Raw genomic sequence first — 26,115 nt, forward strand, 5'->3', positions numbered from 1 at the left:
AATTTTGGGCAGACACAAGACACAGGGAATCAACACAATATTTGTCTCTGTTTGCTGATACCGTCTAGACTGTAGCTCTCACCCAGAACTCTCCAACTCAGAAAGGGGACTGCTGCTGCGGATGAAACAAAATGCCGCAGATACATAACAACCAAAACTCAGCAGCATCTGTGGAAAAAGAAACATAGACAGCGTTTCAAGTCCAATATGATTCTTCACTAGGTAGAGAGTAATGTTTTTTCACACTGTTGATGGGGGAGGGGACTTGTTGGTAGGAGGAATAAGTGGAACAGATTATAATAGTGTCCAGAGCAAATGGCAGAGGGAGTGATGAAGGGGCTAAAAGAGGGATAGAAAAAGGAAATGGGTGTGTGTGAAACTGTGAAAAAGAGCAAATAGCTCTGATCTGTAGAGAGCAAAGTTGACAACACGTGACTTGGGAGAATGGGGCAAGGAAGACAAATGGAGGATAGTGGTCATACTCTGAAGTTGTAAAACTCAAAGTTGAGTTCTAGAAGCTGGAAGATGCCAAAGTGGAAAGTGAGGTGCTGTTCCTCTAATTTGTGTTTGGCTTCTTTGGAGAACTGTCGCAGGTCAAAGATGGAAATTTAGTGTGGGAGCAAGGTAGTTATTGCTACTAAGGAGCTGAGGTTCACCCGTGACTTTAAGGCTGTGGCAATGATATTTCTTTAAATTATTTCATGTTTAGCTATGCATCTTAATTCACATGCAATCTTCATTGCAATTCAGACGGTGGAAGATTGAAACAGGAACATATTTCTCCTGGACTTCGAAATAAAGCCAACAGAAAGGGCAAGACGAGCTCAGTTGTGGACCATTTTAAATTGTCCTTTGGAAGCTCTGCATTTTAATGCTCTACGATACTGTAATTAAAAGCTGCAAATCTGCTGAATTAAATCTTTGCATTCGGGGAAGGAAAAACACCCTGTACAGCAAGATTACATTCAGAAACAGTGAGATGTGCCACCTGCTCATTATAGGCCATTTAACCATAATTAGTTCCGATCCGTGTTCTTCAGTTCAATTATATCTCAGAACTTCATTAGTTTCTCGGCACTGGCTTGCAGAGGTACAGTGCTCTTTCAAACAATCACCTTGCTTCATGTATATCCTAATTAAAGCGGTGATGAAAATCATCGCATCTTTAAAAATGGGAATTCATGGGAAATAGAGAGACCAGATCTTATTTCCCGTCCTGAGCACGCCACCTTCCTTGTTTTCCAAAGTGGCTACCTGAAACTCGCGACATACAATGACACGTAGATCCACAACTGGTACCAGTCCTTTACTGCATCGTTCAAAGGGGTCCTTATCTGGGTCAATGAGAAAAATAACACATAGCTGCATAGAGTTGCAAGCACATAGGTGCATGGAGCCTCAAGATATACCACAGCACTTTCTAACCAACACAGCACGTGTGTCATTATTGTCATTTTGGAAACATGGCAACCAATTTGTACAGAGCAAGCAGTAATGGGGTAAGGACCACATCATCTAATTTTCTGATATTGCTTGAGGGATGACTATTGGCCAGCATTCTGAGGAATGTTCCCTGCTTTTTTTTCTCAAACAAATGAGCACAAGACCATTTTCTTAAGCAGTTTTGCAGCTCATCCGATGACATATCCCCTATTATTTCCCTGGTGTATCAGGCTAGATTTTATTGTTCTGGTGTATCGGGCTAGATTTTATTGTCCTGGTGTATCAGGCTAGATTTTATTGTCCTGGTATATTGGGATAGATGTTATTGTCCTGGTGTATCGGGCTAGATTTTATGCTCATTGCCTTTGAAGTGGGACTTAAAAGCACAGAAGTGATGCCAACTGAGCCAAAGCTAACAAATCCAGATGAGGGGACAATGCCTAAGTTTGTTTGATCTGCAATATTTTATCTCTGGATATGGATGCATTTATTTTAAACGTGTTGAATTAGGTGATCCAATAAGCCCCTATTTATTCAATGTTAAGTGCTTGCCAGGTTATCTACAATGAGGCTGACTCTATTTTGAGAGCAATATCCTGCCAGATATACTTCCCAGTCACAATAAGGAGGTAAAGATCACACTGTAGTACCCCTTGGAGCACCCCCAACTATAGTACTGGCAATGTTCAGCCAACTCAGACACATCTGGGTTGAGAGAAGCTCCTTCTCTTCAGTTTTATGACTATATATGAAGAATCCTGCAAACGTCTGGTATTATTTTGACAGCACATGGACTGCAGCAGTTTGAGAAGGTGGCTCACCGCCACCTTCTGAAGGATAATTAGAGATAGCAACAAATGCTGGCTTTGAATGAAAAGGGATGGCCAAGAGGACAAAGTGAGATGCGAAGAAATAATATTAAAATAAATCATCTTTAAATGCAAGTGCAAGGACAGCTTTTGTGATTAATTGAATTGAACAGGATGACAATTTTTAGCTGAAATAATCTACCTGTTTGCCTACCTCAGTTCATCATTTACTGGACAAGTGATCCATACTTATAGATTTGATGAAGTGATTTTTGGCAATTATAAATCTACCCCAAATTTGACATATTCAAATGTGAATATCACTTTTCAGAGAAGTTTGCAGAACAGATATGTCAGAAAGTGATCTCAGGTGAAAGTTAGGACATGTTGAACTTACTCAAGGTTTAAGTTACACTCTGCAAAATGTCATGTCTACTTGGAGGATTTTGCATATTATAATCAAATATTAATCTGTTATTTTTTTAAACAGATACATTTTCACATTATCTTAGTCTAAATAAACTTAATAAAATATAAATTATGAATGTTATTAATGTTATGAATGTTCACATGAGGAGATATTGATTTAATAAACAGGATTCCAAGGGTGCTGGTTGCAATTGCTTGTATACAGTTCTGTCAGGAAGCATTGGATAGATTTTACACAGCATCACTGTGAGATAAACCATTCTGGAAAATAAGTTATAACTTTGAGGCTTCCTTGACTCTCTGGGAGAGTCAGAGGAGAACATTCTGAGGTACATTTTTCCACATCTCCTGGGAAATGGGGCTGAGGGAGGGCTGCTATGTGATGATTAAACAGACAGAGAAAACTTTATCATGTCCATGGGGTCTAACTTTAATTAATAAATCAAGTACAAGTTCTTAAATCCATGGCATTTCTGACAAGAGCTCTTTATAAGCCACAAGTGAGTGAGAGAGGGGTAGAGGTCACAAGCTAGTGATCACAGGGAGTACGATGGATGTTGATAACAAGGAAAGTGGAGTAGCTGACACTGGGTCATCAGTCAGAACCTAAATGACTACTTGAACAAGGGACCCCCTCTCAGGCAGATCACAGGCCAACATGATTGAAAATTGGATGTCGAATCTCATTTGACAATATTGAGCCAAGAGATCAACTTTAAGGATTTCTTGAAAGGACAAAAGAGAGACAGGGAGACTGAGGCTGAGAATTACAAAATTACAAAATTACAAGTTGATGTCATGGCTTCCAAGATGAAGCAATTAAAATCAAAGATGCATATGAGGTCTGAATAGGCAGCGTGGAAGGTATTGGAGCTGGAGGAGGATACAGAGATAGAAAGGGCATGAAACCATTGAGGAATTTCAGACTCATTGGCCCGGATATTCCGAAGGTCAAACAACGATCAGCATGTACTGGAGTTGTTCATCAGGATCATGCAGGTCCTGGATCTCCGACACAGCTAATGTTGAGACAACTACCCAGTAGACCTGACACCCCTTGCCATGAGCCAGATGCCCATCAAACCGACATTCCATCCCCCTCTCAATCTGACCTCTCGAACGGTCCTAAACACTCACGAACCTTTCTCACACCCCCCACTCTTCACCCACCTGGTAGCCTACCCTCTCAACTCCTTGACATCTCAACAACCTTCACCCAACTGGCACTCTACCTCCCTCACCTACCTGGCACCTCACCCTCCTAACTCCTGCTATTCACCTGCCACCCTCCCTGTGAACATATCTTTCACAGGAGATGTCCAAGAGAAGGGTTATGAAGGAGGACATTACAAAGAAGGAACACAGCTCCCGGATTGCTGCATAAGAAGGGACAGTTTGGGATGACAATCCTTTCCCCTTTTGGCTACTGGAACCTCTGGACAGATCTATCCCTGTTTTGTAATAGGAAGTGAATGGTAAGGGGTGAATGTAGGGGTATGGGTGGGTTGCGCTTCGGCGGGTCAGTGTAGACTTGTTGGGCCGAAGGGCCTGTTTCCACGCTGTAAGTAATCTAATCTAATCAAAAGTGCCCATCCAGAAATGTCCACAAATCATGTAAATGTTTCTGTGTTTGTTTTTGTCTGTTTGGAATCAGAAATAGAGTTTCTGACTCTGATCGGAATTTCTCGACCACTTAATCCAGTTTACATAGAGTTGTGGGAGGCAAGTCTGACATACGTAATAAAGTTCTTAGAGGTAATAATGTAATCTGAAGAAGTACAGTGGAAGTTCTGTATATGGGTATTTGAATGATGCTGCCTAGAAAGTTTGTTGATTAAGTGAAGGTGTACTCTGTCAAAAGAAATGAACAATGATGAAGAGGTTGGATAAAATGGAGAACAATGTCAACAGATGCTTCTCAGAGCAGGGAGATGCGAATTGTAATATCTCCAGCGGCCAAAGTTGAGATCATTTTTCTTTTTGATTGATGTATGTGATCTGGATTTAGATATTGGGGCACAATTTCAAAATTAGCAAATGGCAGAAACATCGGGACTAACTGTGAGGAGGGGTCCAAATGATCTCAGAAGGACATAAATTAAAATAAAAAACCCAAGACTTTTCAGTTTTTGGATTAAATTTGAAAGCTGGAGAGTTGACCAGCAGCGAACACATGGCTCACCTTTGTCAGAAAACCCACTGGGTTGGCTGCCAGTGGGATTTCCTCTGAAAATATAAATCTGGACTAAATTTAGTTTAAGAATGCATGCCAGGAGTTGAGCATGTGCTCGTCTTTTCTCAGCAGTACATCAAAGCAAACTTGTGACAAGGTTGAAAAAAATTCTTTTTCACATTTCATTTGAGAACTTAAGGAATGAAGAACATCACACTTTTAGGAACCTCCTGCAAGTGATTTTGTGGAGTTTGAGCAGTTGTTCCACGTGCATGTAAACAGTTTAGTGAGTTAGCGCAGTAGATATTTGAAGAAAGTCACTTTGAAAGCATGCTTGGGGACAATGAGTCAATTCAAAGTGAACAAAGATCACTCATAATTGCAAACAAAGTGAACCCTTTTGACTGACAGTCAATAATACAGGAGATGAGAACACTGTCAAAGATTCCATCACCGGGATAGGACCAGGTGACTTTGGGGTGGTGGGATTGCCAGTTTGATGGACAATGCTGAAATTGATAAGATCCTGGACTCATATTGATTCCACAATTGGAGTATTGTGTGCAGTTCTGGTTGTCCTACTTTGGAAAGGATATTATTTAAACTCGAACAAATGCTATCTGGAGTGGAGGTTTCAGTTATAAGAAGAGGCTGGGACATTTTTTCCATGGAGTATCGGAGACTGAGGAGTGACCTTTTAGAGGTTTATAAACTCATGGGAGAATAGAAAAGGTAGATAGCCATTAACAATTCCCCATGGCCGGTGAGTCTAAAAGTAGAGGGCATTGGTTTAAGTTGAGAGGGGAGAAATACAAAAGAGTCCAGAGGAACAATCTTTGCATACAGAAGGTGGTGAGTGTCTGGAATGGGTTGCCAGAGGTAGTGGTGGAAGCGGTTCTTAAAACATTAGGACAGGTGGATAGGTATGGAGGGATATGGACCAAACACCAGTAAATGGGACTAGTTCTATTGTGAAGATTGGATGGCATGGGCAAGTTGGGCCGAAGGGTCCATTTCCATGCTGTAAATCTTTATGACTCTATGAATCTGAAGGAGAAAGTGAGGACTGCAGATGCTGGAGATCAGAGCTGAAAAATGTGTTGCTGGGAAAGCGCAGCAGGTCAGGCAGCATCCAAGGAGCAGGAGGTTCCTGAAGAAGGGCTTATGCCCGAAATGTCGATTTTCCTGCTCCTTGGATGCTGCCTGACCTGCTGCGCTTTTCCAGCAACACATTTTTCGACTCTATGACTCTACCTTGGAGCGCAACTTGGGGGAGAGAAGATAACAAAGTTTGTTCAATCAGAACCATGTGCATTTCAGCATGTCCTCATCATTCCTCAGTGCAGTGTATAGTAAAGACAGTGCCATTGACTTCTGCAGAGAACCAAGCATGCTCCTGCCTATTAGGATTTCTGAGCAGATGAGGTACCAACACTGCCAACTACTCGCTTGGCAGGAGGGAATGCCAGTTCAATAGAAATAATGAACTCCGATTCTGTAACTAGATTGCAATTTTCCTGACAACACAGCTCCCTCACCAGTTCCTGACAGGAGCTCAGATATTTTGCCAAGGCAAATTCCCAGCAGGTGATCCGAGCTGTGAGACCATGTGAGCCCTTTGGCTAAATTAAACTGGCATCCTCAGGTCAGTAGGTATGCCATTTCAACCCCCTTTCCATGGAAACTGATTTCTTTGCCAAGGCAGCTCTTGCTTCCATGGCACTTACTAACTTCTAACTGTAGGAACCCTCATGGCGTGGCACCTGCTGACACTCCTGTCACTATGATGGCACTGTGAGTGTATCTGGTGTATAGGCTATGCCCAATGGTCTTCCCAGTTCTGGAACACAGATTGGGAATTGGCTGTTAGTGACCATCCTGTCGCAACTGCTTCCTAGTCCCTGAGCTAGAGTAGAGGAGGGCGCAGGGTTTGTGACACATCCATGTGGATTCTGTCTAACGCTTCCAGGCAATAACTGTCCACCAGAAAAAAAAAGACATTTTTGCTGAAGGATTAGGCAGACAAGTGAACTCAAATATGAAGGAATATGAGATGATATATTTTGAGAGCAGAAATGTGGAGAGGAGATGTATATTGAATGGTAAAACGTTGACAGGGGTTACGGGAAAGAATGACTTCAGGGCTCAGATCTCTAACAGCCAAAATGCAAACCACTGAAGCAGTTACAAGTCTTATGATTCTGGAATTCATGGTTAGTGTTCAGAGTACACAGTGACGGCTGTGCTTTTCCACCCCATTCCCCCCCCCCCCCCCCCCCCCCCCACCCCTCCCCACCCCCCCACCTCCACTTCAGCTCCTCTTTCTTCCAATTCATCTTGCCAGGATTCTTTACCATTTATCCCTTACTATCCACTGCTCTGTAGAATGCTCATGAATTTAATAAGGAAGCTATGATGAATAATTATTCTCAGTGGCACAAAAAAATTTCCACAGAGGCGTTGAATGTTACGATAACCCAATGCATACCAAGTGCCCTCTAGACATGGAGCAATGTAACTTGGCAGGATTACCCTTCACTTAGGGCAATACTTGTTCTTCACATAATCTTGGATACCTCGTGGATTGTCAATATTTTTGCACTGCTCTAGCTCAATCCCTTAGTTATTAAAAAATGACAAGTTAATCTAAATCAACTGTTGTACATGGGAGCATGTCAGTGAGAAAGCTGTAACAATGTCCTCATCATGTTTCCGAAAAGGTCAAACTCCGGCTTTCGGGAGACCCCTGGCTTGCAGTCAAATAAAACAGGCTCATTCAAAGGCTCCAAATGTATCATGGGATTTCATTGGGAATATGCAGAGGGGAAGTCAAGGCTTCGGCGAGAGCACATCAAACTTCTAAAGAGCCCCATCTCCCATCCCTTCAAGTACAACCCCATCCAAATAATGCAGAATCTCTACATCGTCTATGAGACCCCCATTGAACTGGAGTGGAAGCAGGTCCGAGGACTGCCTAATAAGGCAAAGATTATTTTAATTATTGTCCAGAAGATCTTTACATTTTGTTACAGAAGAAGTCTTCAAGAAGATGAAGAGCTTAAGTATCTTGAATCAAAGCGATGCTTCTTGCATTTTGTCCAACACTGGAGATGATTGTATGTCAAAGGGTAGCCTGATGTGAATTTTGGAAGATGACCTCCTGTAAAATTGGAAATATGTCAGAACCTGAAATATGTAATGGCCAAGTGACAGCACCCCGGTATCGGTATAGGTCTTAGTTCTGACCTTGGAAGAATGGTCCCTTTACCATTTCAATCTGATGTCACTTTTTATCTATTTCTCATACCAGTCACTCCTTGGCCTTCCTACTGCTCCTTGGATGTTGCCTGAACTGCTGTGCTCTTCCAGCACCACTAATCCAGTATTCCTGTGTAGCATTGCCCATTCACACTGAACTAGGGTCAGGCTTGAGCTGTAGGGTCCATTGGAACTGGGCAGACGTTGTCCCAAAAACAGATTGTGCAGTGGATAGAAGGCACTTCTTTCTTGTCATCGTAAGCTGGTCTTCATGTCAGTTCAGGGTAATGTTTGAACATAGATCCCAGGTCTATGGCAAATACCACTGAGTAGCCCACAGCTAGGCTTCTATTGAATCATGAAAAGTATAATTCAACAAAATTTTACCATAGACTTTAGACCCCTGATGTTGGAACCACATTAAGATCCCAAGCCTGTATTTCCTTGGAGCAAGATAGGCAGCATATTCTTCCCAGATGGGTGTTTCCTGATGGACAGTCTCCCTATTTGCCATCCTATTGACAATGGGTGTAGAGACCATGCCTTATCAGGAGTGAGACCCATTGGATGAGGTGGGCACTGTTAAGGCTGATCAGGGGCTCTGAGGACATCTTCACGTGAGGCACCCCAAAACTGGGCATTCTAAATTGACCCACAGCCAAAAATTCAGGCTTGACAGGAAATAGACCCACCTAAATTAAACAGCAGCCAGCAGATATCAGCTACGTTGGTTGGAAACCAACCTCAAAGAGGTCACAAAGGTTCAGATGGAACCAGTTCCAACTAGCCTGAGGGTTGTGTATTTGAGGAGTATTGATCAGACTTTCTGGCACCTTGACTTCCAACAGTGCTAGAAGCTGTGCACTTTCCAGCTCTCCGGCATGGCGACAATGAAGGGTACTGGCATGACCCTATTGGATGCTTTGGACGCTGCTGACACCAAAGGCCACAGAAGGTCCAGGGCAAAGGAGGATAAAAGCACACGCACAAACCACCCCATCAATGAATATTCACAGCAAGACTCATGGCAGAAGATTGTGCAGCAATCCAAGAAGACCCAGGAGAGGATTCACCTTAACCTGCGGGATCCATCTTCATGGAATAGAGCCAGCCCCATGTTGGAAAGGAAGGAGATTCCAAATGCCCAACTCAATTGCATTGAGGGTAATGTCCTTTCTCAGGTGGATAGACTGAGGTAAAGAGTAAATATGGTTGGAATTTAGGAAACACTCACATGATGGTATTAATAAGGAATATTTTGTTAATACAATCAAGTTGAACCACAAACTAAATTCTGTGTTCCCTTGTCTGCCTCACAGACAAGTGCACTTGGGTAAAGTGTTGTTAGCATGTAAACTGGTCAATGTGGCCAACAGCACATAGCTTTAAAGGTAATGTTTTTAGGGGTGAAATGCCTCATCCTGCAGAATGGGTTGGAACCACACTGGATTGATTGGCTTGCTCCATTAAACTGGTAATCTTCACACATGTAGGGAGCTTCGCTGCTGGTGACCACAAAAACACCTTTTGCATGTGCCCTTAATTGACTGCACACCTTGATTGACAGACAATCCTATTCTTCGTTCAGACATGGGAGGGTTTGCAGGAGGCAGGGGTATGTTGGGGACCAACCCTTGTTATTTGTTGCACGGAGATTGAAAGTATTTCAGAAATTATGAGGTAAAATATGACCATGGATGCTGAAGTTTCGTCTTTTGAGGTGGCTGGGATCTAGGATTACTCACCTTTGCTGGTCCTGCAACATATTGTTGAGAGTGTGGTGCTGGAAATCCTAGGAGCAGGAAAATCGATGTTTTGGGCAAAAGCCCTTCCATCAAAAATGAGGCTGGGAGCTACCTTCCACCCCAGCCTCACCCCCTTCCCATTTATCTCTCCACCCCTGAGGCTCCCAGCCTCATTCCTGATGAAGGGCCATATGCCCAAAATATCGATTCTCCTGCTCCTCAGATGCTAGTTAACCTGCTGTGCTTTTCCAGCACCACATTCTCGACTCTAATCTCCAGCATCTGCAGTCCTCACTTTCACCGACAACATATTGTGGGGAGCTTTTGAAATTGAATTGAATTGAATTATCAACTAAAAAGTATATTTTTCTCCATGTATAAAGTTCCTTTGCTAAACACACACACACACTTCTCAGTTTCCAGAAAGGGCTCATCCACCGAAGAATTAGTGATTGACTTCCGGCTATAAACCCAAAGTGCACTCATCAGTGCTCCAAAGGGTACAGGTCATTGCCCTGTGGAAATGAGTTGAGAGAAAGTCACCCCTTCCAACAGACAAACTTGTGATATAAGAATAAAGTGTTATTGACTGCTAACCTTCCTGCAACCTCTTATCGATTGACTCCATTGACAGAACCTATTCTATTTACACAGGAATTATAAAGAAGAATGATAGGATTTAATCATGTCCTAGCGTTGCAGTAAATAATGCCTGTCTGAAAAACAAATTGATGAATTATTATCTTGTTTTCATTTAGCAGTATAGTAAATGTTAAAGTTCTAAGGTGCGTTTGTATCCTCTTGTTTCCTGTTTACTGCTGTCAGCTCACTTGTTTGGTGTCTACAGATGTTATTGTTTCCATCTCTAGTGGTTTCATAGATTTACATCTGTATTAAATCATTTCTGATATGATCGCACCTCTGTTACCTAAAAGAAAACTTAATGCTAAAAAAACGATATCTCGTATAGTAAAGCTTTTAAAAGATGGAAGATAGGACCAAGGCTGAGATCAGTAGATTTATACAAATGACGAACATAAAGGATGGCACAGTGGCTCAGTGGTTGACACTGCTGCCTCACGGCACCATGGACCTGGGTTTGATTCTACCTTTGGGTCACTGTCTAAATGGAGTTTGCACAATTTCCCCATGTCTGTGTGGGTTGCCTCTGGGTGCTCTGGTTCCCTCCCAAAGTGCAAAGATGGGTAAGTTAGGGTGGATTAGCTGTGCTAGGGGAGGGGAGGGTGTGTGTTTGGGTGGAATGGTCTTCAAGCATTGGTGTGGACTTGATGGGCATGATGGCCTGCTTTCACACTGGTGGGACTCTATGCAGTAGAATGGGCAAATTCTTTTGAAGTAGGTCAGCTTTCATCTCTTTAAAGGGTGGAACAAGTTTGAAGGGCTGAAAGGCCTACTTTTGCTTCTATTTCTTATGTTCTTCAAGAAAATAAGTTTGAAATATTTTCCCAGCCACTGGTTGCTTGAAAATAGGAATAACTTAGGTAAATCCAAAGAAGTTTTTCTTTCATGTAAACATTTTCATGATCATGTCTGTACACTGGGAGCTTTGGAGATTCTGTAACTTGGTCAAATATTTGGGATTTTCGATTTGTTCCATACAATAAAATTCCCAGCATGAGTTAGCAGAGTGGTAATACTCTAAAGCACAACTATGTGAGGTCTATAGTGATCTCTCCTTATTACCATTTCATGTCAGATTCCCTGTGGAAATAAATGTAATAATTCAACCAGGCTGAATGGAACCTACGCTCTAAATATGATTACCTAAAAAAGAAACTGGTATGATTCTAAAATGACACAGGTCTGTCCAGCAATTTGCTTTACTTACTATTGAAATCCTGAAACATGGAAATGGATTAGAAACAAATGTTATGCTCTAGTGGTTCAAAATTGATTTGCACCAAGTAGAGTTTTGCAATATGCAATGTGATATCAGTAATTTTTAACCATGAAGCGAAAGGAGTCTTCCCAATACTTGCCAATGAACATTAAGTAACCTTCCTTCTCAAGACTCATAGTCTGATGGCTTGGTGTTTGTGGTAGCATTCCGCAACTTTACTTTGTGAAACTATCAGAAACCTCTGGCATTCCCCTGTGAAATCACCAGTTGCATTCAGTAATTCCCTGCTCCTCCACATGGAGTACTCTAGAAGTCACAACAGAGCGAAACTTTGAAAATTTCTCAATTTAATGTAAGCTTCTACTTTTGACACTCTTTGACTTGCTAGAATGGCATTTGAAAAAGTTATGCCTTGTTGGTTAAGATAGAAATAAGTTTTTAAAGGTGTTCTGTAAAATAATTATTGTTGAACAACTTCTCCATCCTCAATAATCTAACTTCATATTTGTGAAATGTCAGATTTCTCAGTTGTGATTAAAAATTGATTTTTTTAATGCTATTGCGGCCTGTTTATTCAGCTCCGTCTTTAATTTATATATTTATTTATATTTACTTTGATTTTTGATAAAAAGTGAAGGATCATTCATGTGTTTCATTTCTGTCTTTTTACTTTTGTGCTTTTTAAAACTGTAGGTGAAATGAAAAAGAACCATTTTAAATCTAATGTTTTGAAAGGCCTACTGCATGTTTTGAAAAGCAAGCAGACTGACACTTATGGCAAACATGTTTTGAAGAGCTGCTTGACTAAGCAATAATTGAAATTTAGTTTGCAGATGAGTTGGAGCTGAAAGGTTTTGTATTCAGACGGAGCTTTGGTTGTCTACAAGAAGCTAATTGGTCTATGGTCTTGTGACCAGTTTTCAAGTACAAAGGTTCTTTGTCTGCCAATATCTGTGGGATTGGTCCTCTGATAACTGAACAGTTTGGGGCTGAGAAAAGTTTAGATAGAAAAGTGATTAGTTCTCCTCCAGTTCAGAAGCTCCCTCTCTCTGTTCTCTGTAGTAAAAATCTGTTATAAACCTGAAGAAAACCAGTTTATTGTCCCTTCAGTGGTTGCGATATGGTGTGACCTTAAATTGTTAAGCAGAGACCTTTTATAAATTAACTTATCACCCTGTAACTCTTGCAAACCAGTGAACGTATTCAGAAAAGGAGAGTTTAGAAGAAAACTTTGGATAAGCAAGAACCAACTGAGTAGATCTTGTCAATACAGGCTATTGAATTGCCTTTCTAGTCCATGTTACTTTTTCCCTGCTAAAATCTGTTTGCCAGTATGTGTGTTAGAGGGGATATACAAACCTTTATATCTTCTACCTAATGGTAGCAGAGAGCATAACCAGAGTGGGAGGGCCTTTTGATTATGTTGGTTACTTTCCCAGGGTATTAGAGAGAGGGATAACCAGTATTGATTTAACCTGAGGGTCACCACACTTCAGGCAATGGATGAAGTTGAGAAGATGGAACCTTCCTGGTAGCCTCAACTTGCGTGGGAACTGAACCTAAACTGCACCATAACCAGCCATCCAGCCAACTGAGCTAATACTCTATGACAGGGCTAGCCCGTGACATATCAAACTTGAGTACAGTTTCTCACCTTTTATAGTCAATGTCTCTATTTACAAATTCCTTATAAAAGCAAAATGCTGGAAATCTGAACAGAATGCAGAAACCATACAGATCTGGTGGCATCTATGGAGAGAGAAACAGTGTTAATAGTTTGTGTCTAATATGATTCTTCTTCAGAACTGATATCTGTTAAGGACTCTCAACCCATAGGCAATTCTCCATCCTGAGTCTCAGTGTGTAACAGTGAGTGCAGCATTTTCCCCTTGATAAGGTTGTCCTCACTGAAATCCACCAGTTGCTAAACAATTACCTCAAATGAGAATAAGGATAGAATTGAAAGTACAGTCACTTCCTGATTTATGAATGCTCATTCATACCTATGATTGTGATCCTATACCAAGAATGTAATTTTAAAGATCCAACGTGTGAACATTTCCTGTACCTTTGAATGGCGACCTTTGAATGGACTGAAGACTAGAACCCATTTGCCTGTAACTGTGACAAACTTTAAAATATCTGGTCCCCTTCCAGTTTTTTAGTTGATGATATTACGACACTTTGTGGTTTTCCTCTCCACTGTTTCGTAAGAGAGGTTACAGAGATTCTGAATTGCAAGAGAATTAAACACATTTCTTTCGATCTTCCCAGAGAGAAAGTCGAGTGAGTTTTCCATGGTACAGCATGGCATTGACAGCACACATGTGGCTTTGATCAATTCCGTGGGGCACCACGACTGGAAAGAAAAATCCACTCCATCAACATCTAGTTTCTGTGTAGCCGGACACACAAATTGTACAAATATCCAGAGACCATGACTAGAGAGCATTAAACCAGAGAGGCTCCAGGGTGGCACGTTGCCTCAGTGGTTAGCACCGCTGCCTCACAGCACCGCGGATCTGGCTTTGATTCCAGCGTCTGTGTGGAGTTTGCACATTCTCCCCGTGTATGCATAAGTTTCCTCCAGGTGCTCTGGTTTCCTCCCATAATCCAGGTTAGGTGAATTGGCCATGCTAAATTGCCTATAGTGTTCAAGGATGTGTAGCTTAAATGCATTAATCACGGGTAAATGTAGAGTAATTGGGCCACTCTTTGGAGGGGCAGTGTGGATTTGTTGGGCCAGGTGGCCTGTTTCCAAGGATTCTATGAAATACACCAAACCAGGTGCCATATCAGACTCTTTCATGCTCCTTGATGGTGCTCGCAGTCTTTTTTGCCAGGCCGACAATGCACCAAGCACCTGGGCGTACCTACCCATCAGTCTTCTTCTGTGGGCTGCCCACTGATGTTTTCCTCTGTTTGCATGTGGCCTTGCCCTCTGCCAAACTAGCACCAGTGCTCCTGTAGTCTCTTGCCCCAGCTTTAAGCCATTCGTGCACACTACCTGAAACATGCAGCTTCTGGCATGAAAGTACACGCAGTGTCGGAATCTGAACTCTTTGCTCCACATGTGAAAGTGTTTCGTCAAAGGTATGAGTTGAGCGCCATCTCTAGCTGGCACTCAGAACAAATCATGGATTGAGGAGAAAGTAGAGGATAAGAGGGGAAGTTCAGTATAAGCAAACATTTATCCTCACAAGTTCCAGCCTTGTCGCTGACTGAATCATCAGTGCTCCAATGGTGGTGAGCTCAACCCCGATCCTGGATGTGATCCCAGGCAGCCATATCTGACCCCACATGACAGCTGTTAGTCCCTCTAATTATGCACAATGTTCTCCTGCAAGAGAGAGGAGTTACGTGTAGTGCACTGTGTTTGGCTGATATGGCTCTCAGAGTTGAATAGTTTGTGTGCAAGCTGTGGCATCTGGGTGTGAGACTTGTAGACATGCTTGGTATGTGAACTATAAAATATCTGGTCCCTTCCAGTTTAAAGTTGAAGATATTGCAATATTTTGTGGTTTTCCTCTCCATTGTTTTGTAAGAGAAGCCATGAATGCTGGGTCTGAGTTCTGATTGGTAGAGGTTTAGGCTGGTGAGTAATGAGGGTGAGTGCATGGAGCAGGATTGATGACATTGACCAGACACTTAACTGGATCAGCCACATAAATACTCTAGCAACAAGAGTGGGTGAGAGGGTAGGTATTGTTAAATACCAGACTTCCTAGAACCTGTCCGCCATCTGGATGACACAAACAAGGAGTGTGACAAAAACACTCCGCACTTGTCTGGCTGAGTGTATCGCTGGAGATTAGAGTCAAGATTAGAGTGGTGCTGAAAAAGCAGAGCAGGTCAGACAGGATGCGAGGAGCAGGAAAATCGACCGTTTCGGGCAAAATCATCACTATTCCTGATAAAGGGCTTTTGCACAAAACGTCAATTTTCCTGCTCCTCGGATGCTGCCTGGCCTGCTGTGCGATTCCAGCACCACTCTAATCCTGTATCTTACACCATCCTGGACAAAGCAGTCCATTTGATTGACATCTGATCCACTACCTAAAACATTTACTCCCTTCAACACTAGAACACAATGCCAGTAGTGTACTATCTCAAGATTCACTGCAGTCACTTACAAGGATTTTCATCAACAGCACCCCCCAAATCTTCCACTTCGACCATGCAGGAGAATAATAGAAACAGACATTTTCAAACATCAGCACCTGCAAGCTCCCCGCCAAGTCACACACTACCCTGATTTGGACAAATATGACAATCTCTTATTATCATTGCTGAATTAAGTCCAGTAGCTCTCTCTCTGAACTCTTCACCACAGAGATAGCAGCAGTTCAAGAAAATGACCTGTGGTCACCTTCTCAGGGATTTCTATGGATGGATAATAAATGATGGTATTCTAGGGGCACACATATCCCATAAACAAATGACACGTGTGTGTAGCTCCCGCTGTAATTGCCAGACATGGCACTTGGAGATGCATTTACTGCCTTGACTTATTGACATGAGCTTCTTGAACTTCCAGAGATATTTCTGCCAATACCCTTCACTGCTGTTTGCTTCTGTAACCCCTTAGGGTTCATCTGATGGGAACCTTCACCCCTTGTGGATAGATTGTGTTATTCCTGCGCTGAAACCTCTCAACCAAGGCTTTCCGTTTGGAAATTTTGGAGTCTTCTCTCTGCAATGTTTAGTAATGTTTATATCTTTCTAAGGTCAAACTCAGTTTTGCCATGAAATTGAGCACCTGTTCTAGCCAAAATTCCCATCCACTTTAAGTGGAGCAGGTTGGTTTTAAGGGATATTTTTTAGATTAGATTCCCTACGGTGTGGAAACAGGCCTGTCGGCCCAACAGTTCCACACTGACCCTCCGAAGAGTAACCCACCCAGACCAATTTCCCTCTGACTAATGCACCTAACACTATAGGCAATTTAGCACGGCCAATTCACCTGACCTGCACATCTCTGGACTGTGGGAGGATATCGGAGCACCTGGAGGAAACCCATGCAGACACAGGGAAACCCACACAGACACGGGGAAACCCATGCAGACATGGGGAAACCCACAAAGACATGAGGAAACCCACAAAGACATCCTGAATGAGTCCAGCCCCTCACAATTGTGTATGCCTCCTGCTCATGTCCGCGACAGTGAACTTAGCACGAGGTTTGTATCCTTCCTGCATTACAAGTAATGGGTGTGGTTAGTTGTGCATTGTCATCCTTGTGACTGTTTTCAGGTTGAAATGAATTTTATTATCCAAGTCTCAGCTGGTGACACCTTACAAAATATCATCGCTATTTCTTCACATGTTGGTGTTAATTTGTGTGTCCACTGTCCCTGTATGTGAATGTTGACAGAATTCTGACATCTCTTCCTCTGTCTGAACCGTTCCTGTGGTGCTGAACCACTGATAGTAACATTAAACAGCAAAGTTAGAACAAATTGCATTCATATAGCATCATCAAACAACATCTGACACCGAGCCACACAAGTTGCTTTTAGGACAGTGTCCATAAGCTTGCTTGTGGGGATAGGTTTGAAGGATATCCTATAGATGAATGAGATCGAGAGGGAAAGAGATTTAACTGGGGAATTCAATAGCTTAAGAGCCTAAACAACAGAAAACATGGCTACCAATTGTGCTGCAATGAAAACTGGAGATCAACAAAAAAAAACACATTTGGAAGGACACTGCGTTTTCACAGGATGTCTGACTGGAAACAAATCCAGAGTTTATGAGGGATGAGATCATGGAGGGAATTGTAAACTATGAGAATTTTAATCTGTGACTCAATGCTCCATCCCTGGCATTGAAGTAGCTCAAAGCTCACAGGAATCTTAACAGAGTCATTGGAACTAGGCAGCAATGGGAAAACTGCTGACAGATTTGGGGCTGGAGGAGTTTACAGACAGAAGGAGAGTTTTGGTCATGGTCAGATTTAAAACTAATACTAAGGATTTGTAACTTGAGGTGTTGCTTGTTGCAGGTCATTAACACATGGGTGAATGGAACTTGGTGTGAAATAAAATACTTTATTTTCAGTAATGACAGGGGCCGCAACACCCAGATCATGTCCGAGTCCTGACACTGCAGCTCACATGATGCAGTCTTCAAATTTATATGCCTGACTGGGCTGGCAGTGAGATAGGCACTCAAGTAGTGGCAGTAAGCTCTTACAGGAGAGAGGAACTGCCTACAAAATGTGAATGTCAAAGCCATGATAGTGCCTTACAGAAGAGAGAATTTATAAAATCATGAGGGGCATGGATAGGTAAATAGATAAGGTCTTTTCCTTGGGGTGGGGGAGTCCAGAACTAGAGGGAATAGGTTTAGGGTGAGAGGGGAAAGATATAAAAGAGACCTAAGGGGCATCCTTTTTCATGTAGAGGGTGATGTGTGTGTGGAATGGGCTGCCAGAGGATGTGGTGGAGGCTGGTAGAATTGTAACATTTAAAAGGCATTTGAATAGGAAGGTTTTGGAGGGACCTGGGTGCTGGCAGGTGGGACTAGATTGGGTTGGGATATCTGGTCCGCATGGACGGGTTGGACCGAAAGGTCTGTTTCCATGCTGTACATCTCTATGACTATGTCTGAGGGGGAGCAATTTCACTGTGCACAAAGTAACTAAATAATGAGTCGAACGCTTATGCACCCATTCAGCACAAAATCCCCAAATGCCAAATCATTTTCATGATAAAGCATTTAGATTAGATTCCCTACAGTATGGAAACAGGCCCTTTGGCCCAACAAGTCCATACCGACCCTCCAAAGAGTAACCCACCCACCTACTCCATACTAATGCACCTAACACTATGGGCAATTTAACATGGCCAATTCACCTGGCCCATACATCTTTGGACTTTGGGAAGAAACCAGAGCACCCAGAGGAAACCCACACAGACACAGGGAGACTATACAAATTCCACTCAGACAGTCATCCAAGATTGGAATTGAACCTGGGTCCCTGGCACTGCAAGGCAGTAGTGCTAACCACTGAGCCACTGTGCCGTCCCAACTTGGTTGCGTCCCAACTTCAACCCAACAGCTGTGCACTACTGTGCACCCTTCTCACCTGTCCTTGCTTTGAATATATCAGAGACATTGGGCCATTGCCATGCCGGCTGAGTGCAATACTCTTAAAATACAATCCCTCCTCTTCTTTCCCCCAGATGTGGCTAGAAATTCCAGGATGGGGTCATTAAAGTTTTGAAGGAGCTCAGGTTTATAGAGGATGCAAGGCTGTGGCCCAAAATCTTTAAAACGCAACTATTCCATCTATGTACTTGTGATAGATTTATGATCGATTCCATTTCAGTTCCTAAAGAAACCCAAGGTTGGTGATTATTTGATCCAGCCCTTGCAGAAGATACCCACTACTACCGGATATGTGTAAAGTTGAAAAGTTCAATTGTACTCTTACGCTTTCCAGAATTTTTTTAAGAAGAACACTGTTTATTTATAAAATATGGAGAGTAGCAGCGTGTTTAATTTTATTCCCATGAGCCATGCAATCTTCATCATTTGTGCTCAAAGCATATTTAGCTGTTTCCCACTATGTCCTGAGTACATCCCAGTGATAAATGTCTGAGTAACAGAAGTCAGCATTAGATTCTGCACTTTCCCACAATATAGTGAGAGAGATATTACAGTCATGTAATGAGTGTTGGGGAGGGAACTGAAGACAGTCATTGTGTGATTTTAATGAGACAGCAAGTATTAAGTAGATTGCAGAGCTCAGATAGCGAGAAGTTAATGTTGCCTTTTCACTCCTCCCCCCCACACCCCTCGAACATGGAAGTTAACAACCAGGAGAAACAGGATCCCCACAGTGCGAAAGCAGGCCATTCAGCCCATCACGTCCACACTGACCCTATGAAGAGCATCCCATCCTACCCCTGCATTTCCCATGGCCAATCCACCAAACCTACACACTTTTGGACTGTGGGAGGAAACCAGAGCACCCAGAGGAAACCCATGCAGACACAGGGAGAATGTGCAAACTCCACACAGACAGTCACCCAGGCTTGAGGTAACAGCTCTAACCACTGAGCCACAGAAGATTTAAAGTAATCGGTCAAGGGATTAATGGAGGCTTGAGGAGAATTGTTTTCACTCAGAGGGTAGTGAATGCTTAGAAAGGACAGTTTAAACAGAAATCCATAATCCTGGGATATGTATCTGATGCAACTGTGATGCAACGGGAATGAATTAATTATGATGACGTATATGACAATACAATTCTGACATCAATAGTCATGTGCTATCAGGACTCATGAATAGAGAAATGAATGAATTGTACTTGAGAGCTGTAATCGACATTCTGTATATTCGAATGTTAATAATGAATTTCCAGGACTTTTACAGGGAGTCAGACAGCAGTTACTCCAAGTAAATGCAAAGACAAAGATGCAGCAGACTCAGAGTCTAGCTAAATAGAACTGCCTCAATAGTTCTGTCGAAGCATCTAACACTCAGACTTCATGATAGGCAGAATCAATGAGGGTAAAATAATGCAGGTTTGAGACTACATGAGTAGCAGTCTCTGATGACAGCAACATTCGAACAGATCAGTAACCTACAGGCCCTGGATCCAGGTCAGGAAAATGGGCTGAGGTTGAGTCACTCTGTCTTTTCTGGCAAATATATGATGAGCCTGGACCAACTGTCCAAAGGACATCCCACCCAGACCCATTCCCTTCACTCTCCGTAACCCCTAACCTACACACCCCTAGATGCTACAGACAATTTAGCTTGGCCAAATGGCCTCTTTCTCTACTGGAAATTCTTTATTTTGCTGAGCATCTTATTTTACCGTGCAATGCCACCACTTGCAAAGCTGAACTCAGGCAGTATTCTGACAAGTGATAGCAATTCTCCTTATATCAGTGCACTCCGAGGACTGTGTAAGGTGTGGGTTCCAGAGGAAGGTTTTTCCAAGAGATTGTACGATACTGATTTCAAAGTAATTAAGTTGAACCTTTATTGTACTTTTCACAGCTGAGATGGAGCTATGTGAGGAGAATGTTAATGACTACGGGAAACAGTGAAGACCTGACGTTCCAGAAACTGCATCAACAACTGGCTGTGATGCTCATAATGCAGAACAACAACATCAATTCACACGGAGGTGCAACATGGCTCTTGATGCTTTACATTGCTGTAATGATGTATTTAGTATACACTAATGCTTCTTTAGTGAAAGACTGTTGAGAATATGGCATTCCCTAAGGCGTTGCAAGTAAATAGCATTGATGCATTTAGGGGGAAACTAGACAAACACACAAGGGAGAAAGGAATAGATGGGTATATTGATAGAGGTAGATGTGGGAGGAAGTTAGTGTACAGCTGACATAACCCGTTTGGGTGAACAGGCTGTTACTGTGGATTGTACACAATTCTATCTCACTAAATGATATCCTATGCCTCTTCCTACAAGCGATTCTTTCTAAACTATATTTATTGTATAATATATATTACACAATAAGATATATTCAAAACATTGGCACAAAACTTGACTTTCTGCTTACGTAATTCTTGTCTGTCAACATTTTGAGTGACCGTTTAAACTGGGAATTCCTGGTCATGTGCCCTAACAGTGGCAGTCCATCCCACTGAGTGTGCCACACTCTTTAGTCCATGTAGCTTCCATGAAACAGCCTCCTCATGTTAAATGGCTCTGTGCATATTTTTTTTGCCATGAACTGTGTCATCTTCATTCTGAGGAGCAACTATACACAATATTCTAGGTATATTTGACTTTACTGATTGCTCTGATCATTACTCAGGTTCAGCTTAATCTACCTCATGGTCAATTTCCCTGAAGATATATCAGTACATCTCAAAGAGTTCCTGATTTTGGTTACCTGCCAGGGGTGTGCTTCTTTGCTGTGCTAAAAATCTTGCAACTGCAGCAACTCCTCACAATAAAAATTGCCTTCCTGATTTCATTCTTGCAGCACAATCTTGTGCTTCAGAAGTCCACACTTGAAGTGGAAACTATGTAAACTTGTCTGTGTCTGTCCACTGCAATTGTATCACCTTACCAATGCAAATGCTGCAGTGTCTTCAGTTTACATCAACCTCCTAATTCTCCTGCGCTGTGAGAAAGCTATTTTTCTCTGGGTCAAATCATAATGTACGTTGTGCTAATTAGCTATTGATGATGATGTAAAATCTAAGTCATGTACAATAATAGACATGAAACACACGATGGAAACTGAATTATTTCTGTGCGTCCAACTCAACTGTCATGTCATTACACCTGAAGCCAGTATTGCATCGATTGCCTATGTACAGGCTCAGAATTCATGGTCTTAGATTTATTCATTAATTTTCTCAGATATATTCATTAAATATCAAAACATTTCCTCCCACCTTCCCTTATAACTGTAACATTAGTAATACAGCAACTTTGAAAATCATAAGAACAGAGAAAACAGGAACTGGAGTCGGCCATTTGGGCTTTTGAGTCTACTCCACTATTCAGCAAGATCATGGTTGATTTTCTATCTCAAAGCTATTTTCCTGGACTATCCTTTGATATCTTCACTATCTGGAAATCTCTGTCCGAAACATACCCAATGACTAAGTATCTATTGCCCTTTGGGGTAGAGAATTCTAAAGATTCACACCCTTTAAGTCCCTCAATCCTAAGGTCCTTGGTTCAATTGACATGTTTCTTCCTAGGGGCGAGGGATTCCAAAACTGGGGGCATGGTTTTAAGATGAGATGGGAAAAGTTTAAAAGAGACCTAAAGGGGCAACAGTTTCATGCAGAGGGTGGTGCATGTGTGGAATGAGCTGCCAGAGGAAGTGGAGGCTGGTACAATTGGGTGGGTGCATGAAAAGGTTGGTTTTAGAGGGGTATGGACCAAATTCTGGCAAGTGGGAACTAGATTAATTTAGGATATTTGGTTGGCATGGACGAGTTGGACTGAAGGGTCTGTTTCCATGCTGTACAATTCTGTGTGTCTATCACTGTTTTGCATTATATCATTCTTCTGATGCCATTCTTTGCTGCCATGATAAGATCACAACATACCAATCGATTTTTCAGTCAAATTGCTAAAAAGATCAAGTAATAGTGGTTGCTATCATGGCTACTAAGGGTCAACACACCACTTTTGTAAATGTTGCAGCCCCCTCTCCCGCCCCATTGAACCCCCACCCTTTTCATCTAGTCTCAATTGGCAATGGCTTAAAGCCTTTTCAAAACCACAATGCCATGACCAAAGCAATCACACGTTTCCAGACAATCAATGAGATTGCTGCAGACTATTGTTAATGGTTGAAAGGTCACAGAAACATTACTGCCCAATGAAGTTGCATAAAGCTTCACTGACAGTTGAAAGCTCGTCCAAGTAGACAATTACTTAGAAGGCATTTGACCATCATGCTGGAAACTATCAGTTGGAAAGGTTATCCAGTTAGTCTCAGTTGCTGCTTTTGATTGATAGCTCTACAATCTGCTCCCTCTATAAGTTATTATCCAAATTCCTTTTGCGAGTTTTTGCATTTGCTTCGAGAACCTTTTCAGGTCGTGCTTTCCAGAACCTAGCAATTTGCTACAAAACAGGCTTCCTCACAACTTACCTTCAGGTTCTTTTTTGCACCAAGTACCTTAAAACTGTGTCCTCTGGGCTACTTTTACCACTTGAAACTTTGCCTCTCCTTACTTGTTCAAAACCCCTCATAATTTTGAACAGCATGACTAAATTTCCCCTTGATCTTTTCAGTGCAAAGGAGAACAATTACAATTTCTTTAATTTCTCCACGATATTGAAATCATCATACCATCTCCTCTGCATTCTTTCCTAGGCTTTGATATTACAATCATTTAGTTTTCCTGGCCAAAGACCGCAAACGTTAAATATGTTAAACATTTGTCTGTGGTAAGGCAATTGTTGGAGGAATTTCAAATACATTAAGCAGCCACATATAACTTGGCATAAACTCTTTGAGATTCCCTGAGATTAAATCTGACTTTGGAAATGCCATATTATTTATACATATTATATACATTGTATTAATTTGCATGGAGTGTTTTTCTTCCTTGTTCATGGGATATTGCTGACAAGACCAGTATTTGGTGTACAATTTCCCCCGAGAAAGTGGTGGTCAGTTTTCTTAAACCAATGCTATCCATCCAGGTGCTGATTTGTAGAAAGTTCTAAGATTTTGATGGAGAAACAATGATGGAATAACAGCATAGTTTCCAAGTTAGGATGGGGTAACCTTTTGTCTTTCTGCTTTTGCTGCTGCCGATCTTCTATCCAATGGTGGTTACGAGTTTGAAGGCTACTATTAAATAAGTCTCAGTGAGTTGCTGTAGAGTATCTTATGGATGCTGTGGACATTGTGCATCATTGATGGAGGGAGTGGATATTTAAGGTGGTGAAGGGGGTTTTGGTTTGTCCTGAATAGTATGAAGCTTCTTGAGTGTTGTTGGAGCAGCACTCATGTAGGCAAGAGCTAGGACCTTTCTCATTTGAGCATAGACGGGTGAGAGGTGACTAGATCAAGGTGTACAAGATGATGAGAGGCATAGATAGAGTGGATAGCTAGAGACTTTTTCCCAGAGTGGAAATGGCTATCACAATGGGACATAATTTTAAGGCGTTTGGAGGAAGGTTTGGGAGAGATGTCAGAGGTTGGTTCTTTACACAGAGAGTTGTGGGTGCATGGAATGCACTGCCAGCAGTGGTCATAGAGTCAGATACATTAGGGACATTTAAGTGACTCTTGGATATGCACATGGAAGACAGTGGAGAAAGTGAGGACTGCAGATGCTGGAGATCAGAATCAAGAGTGTGGTGCTGGAAAAGCACAGCCAGTCAGGCAGCATCCGAGGAGCAGGAGAATTGACGTTTTAGGCATTCCTGATGAAAGGCTTATGCCCAAAATATTGATTCTCCTGCTCCTCGGATGCTGCCTGACCGGCTGTGCTTTTCCAGCACCATACTCTTGACATAGAAGACAGTACAGTGTAGGCAGTGTAGTTTGATCTTAGAGTAGGGTAAAAAGTTGTCTGAAAGTCAAGGGCCGAAGGGCCTGCACTGTGCTATACTGTTCCTTGTTCTATGTAAGTAGGGAGTATTCCATCACACTCCTGACTTCTGCCTTGCAGGTGATAGACAGTAAATGGGCAGTCATGATGTCGAATTCGTCACAAAATACTCAGTCTCTAACCTGCTATTGTAGCCACAGTACTTGCGAATCTGGCCTACTCAAGTCTGTGGTGATCTCCAGGATGTTGATAATGAGGAATTCATTGATGGTACTGCTGTTAAATGCTAAGAGAAAACAATTAGATTGCCTTGTTGGAATGGTCATTGCCTGGCAGTGGAGTGGTATAAATACTGTAGTATCTGCCACTTAGCAAGCTTAAATTCTATCCAGGTTTTGATGCATATTGGAACTGACTGTCTCAATAACCAAGGGGCTGCAAGTAGAACTGATTAATGTGTGATCATCAGCCAACAGTGTTCTGACCCCAGACCAGATTGCCAAATTTAAGTTGCAAACAAACATAGAGGATGCAGGAGATACTCAATATGTCTGGCACTGTCTGCAGAGAGAGAAAAACAGAGTTAACATTTTGTGTCTGGTATAACCCTTTCCCAGAACTGATTTAAGTTTAATTTAAATTGCAGTCTAGGCTAGGGATCAGTAACATTTTTCTTTAAAGAAAATAAAGTGTGAGAACAAGTGGATTTCCTAAAAGGACAAAGTCAGAAGATGCTATGTTTTTAAACAAACAATAAGAAATACATAGTCTACCAGATATGTACAACTTATTTACAGCACCCTAGTTACATGTGGTAAATTTCTAATAGATGTTGATTGAACATTCCACTGTGCTAATCAAAAGCTACTGCAACCAAAACAGATTCCATCAGTTTCTCAATAATACCTCCAGATGATAATAACACAGTGGATCATCAAATTTCATGAAACTTCAAAAGGGACCACAATTCTTCACTTTGCTAATCTGGCCTTGTAACTCCTTCTAGAAAGCCATTTTATTATAGACTGCCTCAATGATTGTTCCCTTTTTGGTTGAACACCCTCCTTTCGTTGTAGCTCAAAACTGCACTCCAATGTCCTTCAAGAAGATAGATTAAAAAGCTGGAGGCATATTCTAGAGTTTAGGTAGAAGAGGGGTTAGCTGGATAGCTGAGTGCATGGTCATCTAATAGCAAGTCTGTCCTGCCCTTACATAGACTACAGCACTTTAAAAGGGGAGATCTTCTCCATGTCTAAGGAAATTAGGGATGGGCAATAATTGTGGCCTTGTGGTAAACATCCACATCTTATGGGAGAATAAGTTGAAAAGCAAATCACGATTGAACAGTGAAAGATGGGGATGTGCAAGAGACTA

The 26,115-nt window shown here is 42.0% G+C and overlaps 1 long non-coding RNA gene across 1 annotated transcript in view; it reads left to right on the plus strand.

Moving 5' to 3' along the window:
* The window catches only part of LOC140468869 (uncharacterized), a 45,424-nt gene extending 24,409 nt beyond the window's left edge, over nt 1–21,015 (plus strand). The window contains exon 4 of the long non-coding RNA XR_011955856.1: nt 20,734–21,015. This is a non-coding gene — a long non-coding RNA (uncharacterized lncRNA). The remainder of the gene's footprint in view (nt 1–20,733) is intronic.
* The last annotated feature ends 5,100 nt before the right edge of the window (nt 21,016–26,115 follow it).

This window comes from Chiloscyllium punctatum, chromosome 48, assembly GCF_047496795.1.
Source record: "Chiloscyllium punctatum isolate Juve2018m chromosome 48, sChiPun1.3, whole genome shotgun sequence".
Classification (NCBI taxonomy): Eukaryota; Metazoa; Chordata; class Chondrichthyes; order Orectolobiformes; family Hemiscylliidae; genus Chiloscyllium; species Chiloscyllium punctatum.